Source organism: Chelmon rostratus, chromosome 8 (genome assembly GCF_017976325.1).
Source record: "Chelmon rostratus isolate fCheRos1 chromosome 8, fCheRos1.pri, whole genome shotgun sequence".
Lineage (NCBI taxonomy): Eukaryota > Metazoa > Chordata > Actinopteri > Chaetodontiformes > Chaetodontidae > Chelmon > Chelmon rostratus.
Window position 1 is genome coordinate 129,288 of NC_055665.1, and position 9,524 is coordinate 138,811.

Below are 9,524 nucleotides of genomic sequence, written 5' to 3' on the forward strand. Positions count from 1 at the left end.
AATTGTATGTATAATTAGTGAGTGCCACTTAGGGGGCACAACTTTGTACAGCTCACTGGAGATGTCAATACCTGTGTCTCTCCATCTGTCAGAATGTCCTCTCTGTTGAAAACAAAAGCAGAGTCTAGATTGGACCAAAATCGTGACTTTTATTACATACATAAAAACCTGGTTGTCCCAGTTGCTCACTGGAACAAACATGCCTTTATTTTCCATGCCAGGCAATGGCAGCTGGAGCCTGTCATTTTTGCTTCAGCCCCCTGTAGTCTGTTTAATTCTGTGTTTTCAGCTTTTCTTCTGCTGTAGGTGGGAAGTCCTGTGTAACAGCGACCTTTGCTTTTAATAATCCCCTTATTACCAGTATAAATATTGGCATATTAAAGAGATTGATTTGTCTAACCTCTGCATTCAGATTCAAGCATTTGTGCTGCATGATGAAGACAAAGAGTCCTGCACTGGTTGAGTGTCAGAGACTTCTCAGTGACCTCAAGATTTTTAAGAATATTTTTATTGAAAACAAGTAAAATACTTTACAATTTACCTTCTTTTGCTTTGTAACTAAATATATACATTTATGCACACACATACATATACAAACAAAAAACTACACCCACTCACCCACCCCAACTTCTGGATATAATTCAGAGAGTCTTAACTTAGAAAAATGGACCCTGTCTAGAACTTTAAATTGGATAAGTCCAAGACGAACGCATGAGGTGGTGACCTCAAGATTTTTAACTTTGTTTTCAGCTGCCTGGTTGGGAATAAAACATTTTACATGATGAAGCCAAAGACCACACATTCACTAAACAGCAAAACAAGCATCTTATGGGACAGGCAACTCACCGAACACACAAAAACTCAACAGTCAACAGAGTCTTGCTGCTTCCATTGTGGTGGATGTGTCACAGTACAACCTTGAAGGCCACCAAGAAATCTGAAAACATTTCTAAAAAATGGAGGTGGAAATAGTTAAATATGATCACATTATAACATTACCTTACCAATAAATGCTGTGTGTTATGTCAATCTCCCTTTACCTGAGGAGGTCCAGGTCATTATCACTGATGACTGAGTAGATCATTAGTGAATCATAGATTCGAATCTGTTTGGCTTGAAGTCAAAGAAAAGAAATACATTTGTCATTGCTGCGTTCAAAAACATAATGCTTAAACAATTTGACATGTAACTTTCAGTGCTGGTCATTGTTTACAATATGGCTTTTGCTGTTTCTGAATTATTTATGCAGACTTCTGAACAAAAACATTTCATCCAAACTTAATTATCAATCTATAAATTTGATAGAATGAAACCTTTAAACTAATGGCAGCTCACCCACAGAATGAAGTGGTTTCCAGTCTCTGGAGAGGTGTGGCCCACAATTCTGGGGATTCAATTTATAAAATAAAGAACAGAAAACCCTCCCGAAGGAGTAAGAACAAACTGCTATGAAAGACCTTAAGAACCAAACTAACAGAACAGCAGAAACAAAAATCACTCCTGAAAACACAGAGGAAAATAACGCTATTATGAAATAAAAACAAAAGAACTGAAAATTGGCTATATCTAGCGATACAAAACAACAAAACTAGACCACAGAAATAACAACTAAACCCTCACTGGGAACAATGCACAGACATGGACAAGGAGGACGCAACGCAACACTCACTATAGAACTATGGCTTTGGCTATGGGAAGGGAAACACAGACAAAGACTGATATACACAGGGCAGGAGGAACACTACTGACACACAGGTGAAACACATCAGACAATCACATGGGCGGGAAAACACAGGAAATAAACAAAGAAACATAACATAAACCTTCAAAATAAAACAGGATGTGACAAAAAACAGACAAAGACAACACACAAGGGGAAACTTAACAAAAGGCCGGCATGCATGACATTCCTGCTGAAACAAGATAAAATCAAAGTCACCCAAAGAACCATACTGCAACAGAGAACATAGCATTAATGTTGTAGTTAAGCTCAAGAGGGCATCTATAACTCATAAAAACAGGATATATAAATCTATTACCATGTTTTCTTGAGCCAGCTGTGCGACCCGATAGTTAACTGCCTGGAATTCAACAGACTTGTTAGAATACAATTCTAAATTAGTGACAATTACAGGCATAACATTTCTGCCTTAGAAACACTTCAAATCAAAATTTATTTCTAAATCACATTTAAAAACAACCACAGTTGACCAAAGTGCTGTGCATAATAAAAGGGCATGACGTAAGACAATAAAAAAATTGTATGTACAATCTCAAGAGCTGATTTGTTTTCAGAGCTGATTTAAAAATCCCAAGGTTTGAAGCTAATCTGATCTGGGGTGGTAAGCTGTTCCACAGTTTTGGGGCGGCTACAGCAAAAGCTCGCTCCCCCTTTGCTTTAAGCCTGCATTTAGGGACAGCTAAAATCTAATGCTCAGCTGATCTTAAATATCTCTTAAAAATCTCTCCCTGGCTTATACAACAGAAGAAGGTCGTTTAGGTAAGAACTGTTCAAAGCCTTAAAAACAAACAACAAGATTTTAAAATTTATCCGGAAGCGGACTGGAAGCCAGTGCAGGGAGGACAGCACCGGTGTGATGTGTTCTCGTCAGTAATCGAGCAGCAGCGTTCTGAACTAGCTGCGGGCGCTGGATAGAGGACTGGTCTAGGCCCACATACAGGGAATTACAATAATAAAGCCTGGAGGTGATGAATGCATGAACCACTCTTTCTAGATTTTGGGGGCAAAGATATGGCTTAACGTTGGCTAGCAGCCTCAACTGATAAAAAGCACCTTTAACCACAGAGCCAATCTATTTAACCCTTAGATGACCCTTAAAAATCCATCCTGATTTGTCCCTCGTGGCCAAAAATGTCCCTTTCACAAAAACTGCTATAAAAATATCATACATTAATATTTTTTTCCACTTTAAATGATTAAATCTTTTAAAACTACTTCTGCCTGATACATACATGTCAAATGTTAAGCAATCTTTGTTTTTTAACCCTTTAAATGCCAGTAAGTTTACATTAACCTGCTGTTTTTCAGTGTAAAAAATCAAAAATATACATTTCAATGAGTATTTGATCATTGTTATTATTAGGCCCTGGGATGGGTCAATGATTGGCAGCAACATTGAATTTCATGCATAATTTAAAGGTAATAATCCTAGTAATAAGCCTATATTGCTATACAACGATTCTCGCAAGCCCTTGTCTTACAACAGGTAAACGTTTTCTTTCCTACTAAATGCTGATTACACTGTCATCTTCTAAAAAAAAATCCAAACAAACAAGATCAGTTTGAACCAGAAAACACTATTTAAAAAAAAACACTGAATTAATAAACACTGAAAGAGCAAGAGACAGAGAGACAGAGAGCATGTGTGGGCGTGAGAGTCCATCTCAGGTGGAGCAGAGGCTGCTGGACAGACTGTGGTCTTTGCAGGTGAACTTCCCACATTTGCAGCAGGTGTTCCCAACTCTTCTCTTTTTATGTCTGCAAAACTCGCACTGCCTCCTGCCCTTACTTTTGCCAGTAAGAGAGGGACCTGCAGCAGCTGATGAGCGGGGAGGATGCCTTCTTTTCTGGATGTGTGGCCTTACCAGCATGTCTCCCACATCTTCAATGTAGAGCCTCCTCCTGTGTGGTTTCTGCTGCTGCCAGGATGGGTCAATTGATGTCCACAGGACAAAGGCATTGTAGAGGGACACATCAACCAGGTTGTGGCCAGTGGCCACCGATTGGTTCTCCTCCTGCAGGAGTAGGTGCTAACAACCTAAGAAACCCCCAAAACAAAAAACAATACAATATGAATAAATGATCCAATTATTCTTTCTCAGGACACACATATTTGTTTTATATGCTAGAAAATCTACATATATTTTTGACAAGTAGTAAATGAATGTGTGTGTGTGACTGATGCATAATGGCACCTACCTTATCAAGATTGTCAACACCTCCTTTACGTTTGTTGTATTCCTGGATGATGATGGGCTTTCTCTTCTTTTCCTCACTTACATCTGGACTGCGGTGTTTTGTGCTCAGTAGCAGCACGTTCTTGCCCTGTCAAGGGATGTAAGAGACCAGCGTATGGGTCTTTGTAAAAGCAAACATGGAGGAGAAGACAGCTCTTGCTCTTGTCTGGAGCAAATGAGGGGGAAGCTCAGGCTTGTTTCGGCGAATTGTGCCAACCAGGGCCAGTTTTCTCCTGAGCAGTTCTTCTGCCAGTGGGAACGAGGTGAAAAAATTATCACATGTAATCACGTGTCCCTGGAGCCCCTCTGTCATCTCCAGTGTCACTCGCATTCCCTGGTTGGTTTCAGCAGGATTGCCAGGTGCTTTGCCTGTGTACACCTGCAATCTCCAGGCATAAGATGTTTTCACAGGTTGCCCAAATCTTCAGTCCATATTTCGCTGGCTTTTTTGGCATGTACTGCCTAAAGCTGCACCTGCCTTTGAATGGGATGAGCTGTTCATCCACACAGATGTCCCTGTCTGGGCTGAACAGCATCGGCAAGCGTTGAGTCCACATTTCCGAGACTTGGTGGAAGGGAGCCATTTTCCCTCCTGTCGTCGGGGTCGGGATAGCTTATCATCGAATCGCACTTTTTGGCTGATTTGGAGAAATCTCTTCCGGGACATCGTCGCTGAGAAAATGCTCCGTCCAGACTTTTCACTCCAGGCTGAGGGTTGACTCATGTTTTGACCTGTAAACACCAGCCAAAATGACCAAACCTATGTAAGCCCGCAGTTCCTCATTATCCATGTCTCTCCAGTCTGCCATTGAGCATTTCCCATGCAGGTTTGTCATGGCCACAACATGGTGCAGGATTTCGGGTCACTGATTCGGGCAACAGCATATTGTGTCGGTCCTGGAATCATACCTGTGGCTGTTGGGACATAGCGGAGTGTTGCAGAGTTTGTGGGAGACCAAAATATTTTCCCATTTTTTGATGTCCATTCCTGCTGATCTGCTTCATCTATCTCCCCTTCGCTCGCATCTTCAGATGTGTCAGCCAGCAGGTCTGACTCTACCTCTGAGGCTTCCTCCACGTCAGTCTCCGAGTCCCCAGAGGAGGATGAGAAGCTGGCTCAGGCTGCATGATGATGTCCAGGGCCTCCTGTGTGCTGTATTGTATTGCCATCTCCAAAATGACTGCTCCTCACGGCTGATCATATTTATATCCTTGGATGCAGTGCACCTGTGTAAATAACCTGAGCGGTAACCAAAACAGAATTGGACTTTGACCTCACATATAGAAGTGTGTGTGGCCTTCAAGTTTTGAAGTTGGATACAGACACACACAGAGAGAGACACACACATCATAAATCACACATCAAACAGATCATTTCATTTGCAAGGCCCCCTGCAAATGAAATGCATTTTCTTGCAGAAATCGTTAAAAAAAGTGTGAAATTTTGCTAGCATGCTTTAAATAGGAAAAAGTGGCACCATTAGGTGGACAAATATAAAAATTAAAAATTGAAGAGAAGTAGTCCAAAATGAAATCTTAACAAAAAGGAATGCATTAGTTTATGTTACGATAAATGGGGGATCAAAAATGGCATTTTCAATGGGGCCATTTTTGTCCCGAGGGACAAATAAGGCGGTTTTTGCGTGAGCTTAGCCTGGATGGCTAATTTTAAAAACTGACACCAAAATTCAAAAGTTTTTTAAAAATTGATATCCTCTGGCAAATATGAGCTATATTCATTCAACACAGCCAAAAATATTTGAAAATAAAAAACAGAATGGCAGGAAATGTCCCGAGGGGCTTTTAAGGGTTAAAAGCACTGTCAAAAGTCACACCAAGACTCTTTCGAGAGTAGCAACAGTTAGGTGCTCCAGAAAATTGGCTGAACAGTCCAGGACATTTGGATTTCCAAACACAATAGCCTCTGTCTTATTGTCGTTTAAGTTTAGAAAGTTTATGTTCATCCATGTTTTAATGTCTTTCAGACAAGATAGCAGAGGCTGCAGAGAATCCTTACAATCAACTTTCAGAGGAAAATATATTTGTATGTCATCTGCAAAGGAGTGGAAAGGGACATTGTGCTTGCGAAAGATAGAACCCCGGGGCAGCATGTACAGAACAAAAAGCAGAGGGCCTAGAATGGAGCCTTGGGGAACCCCTCAAGAAAGAGGGGCCACACCTGAAGAGAACTCACCCAGATGAACAGAGAAGGTTCTCTCTGTCAAGTAAGAGCGAAAAAACTTTAGGGCAGTACCTTTAATCCCCACACAATGCTCTAAGCGCAGTAAAAGGGTCTCATGATCCACTGTGTCAAAGGCTGCGGTCAGATCTAAGGTCACCAGAATAGCAGCACACCCGGAGTCAACAGTTAAAATCAAGCCATTAAAAACCCTTAAAAGAGCAGTTTCAGTGCTATGACGAGCTCTGAACCCAGACTGAAACTTCTCATAGATGCTGTTTTCAATTAAAAAGGATTGAAGTTGTTTAAAAACTACTTTCTCCAACACTTTGGACAGGAAGGGCAGTTTGGAGGCCTGAAGTTCGAGAGCAAAGAGGGGTCAAGATTAGGGTTGTTTTTTAGAAGGGGCTGCACAACAGCTTGTTTAAAAGCTGATGGAAAACTACCTGAACTGAGACAGGCATTTACCAACACCAGAAGCACTGACCCTACCGAGTCAAACACCCCCTTTAAAAACTTGGAGGGAATGCTGTCTAAAGAGCAGCTAGTAGGCTTCAAATCACGAACAACCTCAGACAAAGAGACTGGCTCAAACTGGTTAAAAGCAGCTTGGAGTGGAGGGACACGGGTCAGGGTCAGTAGAGACAGGGATAGACCGAAGAGCAGTGATTTTATCAGTGAAAAAGCTGAGAAAGTCATTACAGAGGGTGGAAGTAGGAACAACGCAGGCAGCATCTTGAGGTGTCACGATCAAATTTAAAACACTAAAAAGAACTTTGGGTTTTCCAACGCTAGTAGAAACGAGGTTTGAAATTTAAGTGGATTTTGCTCATTTTAAAGCGCTCTGGTACTCTAGAAGACAGTCCCGTAAAGTTTCAAAGGAGACCTGCAGCCTATCCATCTTCCACCTTCTCTCTGCACATCTACATGAGCGTCTGAGAGCACGAACAGAGTCAGTTACCCATGGTTCATGATGTGCTTTAGGACGACTAACTCTTAAAGGAGCAATGGAGTTCAGGATATTGCTGCAGGTAGAGTTAAAAAGAGTAGTTAGCTCTTCAGCACAGACGGACCCGGACCCATCCACACTGGAAAGCACAGAGTCTTTAAATAGTGCAGAGAACTGGGCGTGAGTGCTGGTGCTGATAACACGACGATGACGAGAAGGTGGACAAGCAGCAACAACCGAGCACGGGATGGTGGCAGAAAATAAAACAAGCAGGCGATCAGAAATACAGGCACGATCACAGATTTCACTGACACCGACCGTCAACCCATGAGCCTTCAGTAAGTCTAGTGTAGGTCCCTTTTCATGTGTGGAGCCAGACACACACTGAGTGAGGTTAAAAGAGTCAAGCAGAGGTAAGAAATCTTTGACCAGAGGCCTGCCTTCACAACACACATGGATATTCAAACCACCAACAATAAGGAAATGGTCAAAATCAACCACAGTTCCAGATAAAAAGTTTTCAAAGTCATGAATAAAATCCTTGCTGTATTTTGGTGGACAGTACACTACTGCGAACAGCAAAGGAGGAGAGGAGTTCAGCTCAAAGAGCTGCAGTAAGAGACAGGGGAAATCTGTCGACAGTTAAAACTAGATTTAAAAACACAGATAAGGCCTCCACCTCTGCCTGTAGTTCGAGGAGAAGGGCTTTGAACCAATTTTTTTTTCCAATTGGTTCGTTCCGAACAGAAACGGAATTTTAACGTTTCCGGTTTTGGGTTCCACAATTAAATAGACGTTCCTGTCAGCTGTTTAACAAATGCTGTAAAATTATGTCTCTTTCTCATCCAGCTTAAACCAAATGTAATAATATTACAACCTTCATTAAATAATACAAGAATAATTCAAAACAATTATTTCAAATGTGTTGTTTATTGTTGAAAGAAAGTATTTCCACACAAACGTCAACGACATTATAAAGTCACATGCAACTTAAAAGAAGTCACCGAACCTGGTCCATATCCATCAGGTATCGTTAATCAACAAACATGCATCGCTGTCTGCGAGTGTTGTTACCCTCTCACATATGTTGGCTGAATTAATTGCGAAACCATTTCCAATTGCTTGTTGTAGTGGGTCGATTATTTTTCTAAAGCCAGTGTCCTCCATTAAGGAAAATGGTCTGCCGTTCACTGTGACAAGCTCCAAACACGCATCTACGAGGGCCTCCGATGTAATGGGTACATGGAGCAATTTTGGCTTCTTATCAGCGACCGCATCTAGAGTACTTTGCCGTGTGCCGGGTCAGTAGAAGACTAGTTGAACAGGTCCGGATGACATCTTTGGATATGCCTCTGCAAATTCCCTCCATGGTTGCCCGCTATTTCGGCTCCACATCCCTCAACGTTGCACTTCGATTTGTTTGTTGCTGGGTTAAAGGAAAAATGTTGGCCATTTGGATTCTCAGTATGTCTTCCCATCTACACAAACAGAAAAAGTGCCACAAATGAAAGATAATTCGTGTAGTGTGTTACCAAGACTAGCTAGTCAGGCCCTATGCATTAGCAAACAGAGGTTAACGTCATTTAGCCTAATGTTTGCGAGCCCATCATTAAAGTGGACAAATATATTGATATCGTGAAATGGACATTTTAAATAATGCTAAACTGCATTTACCTCTTATTTAAGATGTGAAGACGTGATAGCAGTCCACCTTCCCACTCTCTCCATTCAGTCAGCGAATGTCACACAGGAAGTGAACCCCAGCAGGTCATGGTAACGTGCGCAAGAGAAGACTTACTTTTTTTATTTGTAGGCTACGGAAACTTTGAGGAGGGAAATAAAAACGGTATTAACCATTACCATTATTTTTAAGCGTTTCTGTTCCATGTAGAATACAAATAGTTCCCGGTTTTCGTTTTCGTTCCTTGAACCGGTTCAAAGCCCTGCGAGGAGAGCTAAAATAAGTACAGTCGGGAGGAAGAAGCTTGGAGAACCGCATGGACTCACCAGGAGGCAGCCAGGTCTCTGTTAAAAACATAAAATCCTTCAGCAGGAATGTCTTATTTGACAGGGATCGGGTGTTGATTAAGGCCATACTCAGGGTAAGGTCGGTCACTGAGGCAGAGGCAGCTGCACGTCGCAGCAGGCGTAGGCACCGGACTGCAGTCCCAGAAACCCATGCAGGCCAACTGACAACTGAGTGTTGCATGAGGCCTCCATTTCTGCCTATCAAACACCACCCTTACGGTTTGTTTGAATTCATTTGGCACAATGAATATCTTACAGATGCTAGTTCTCGGTTGAACTGTTCTGCAACTGCAGAGTTTAATTCCCTTCTTAGGGTGGGGTAGATGTTAAGACTTCTCAGTTTCTCCTCTGGTCGTTTCTGATTCTTTTGATGAAATCGGTCATACAGAG

The 9,524-nt window shown here is 41.8% G+C and overlaps 1 pseudogene; it reads right to left on the reverse strand.

The window, feature by feature from the left end:
- Window positions 1-1,676: 1,676 nt before the first annotated feature.
- On the reverse strand, window positions 1,677-4,535 carry LOC121610215 (annotated as a pseudogene).
- Window positions 4,536-9,524: the final 4,989 nt, after the last annotated feature.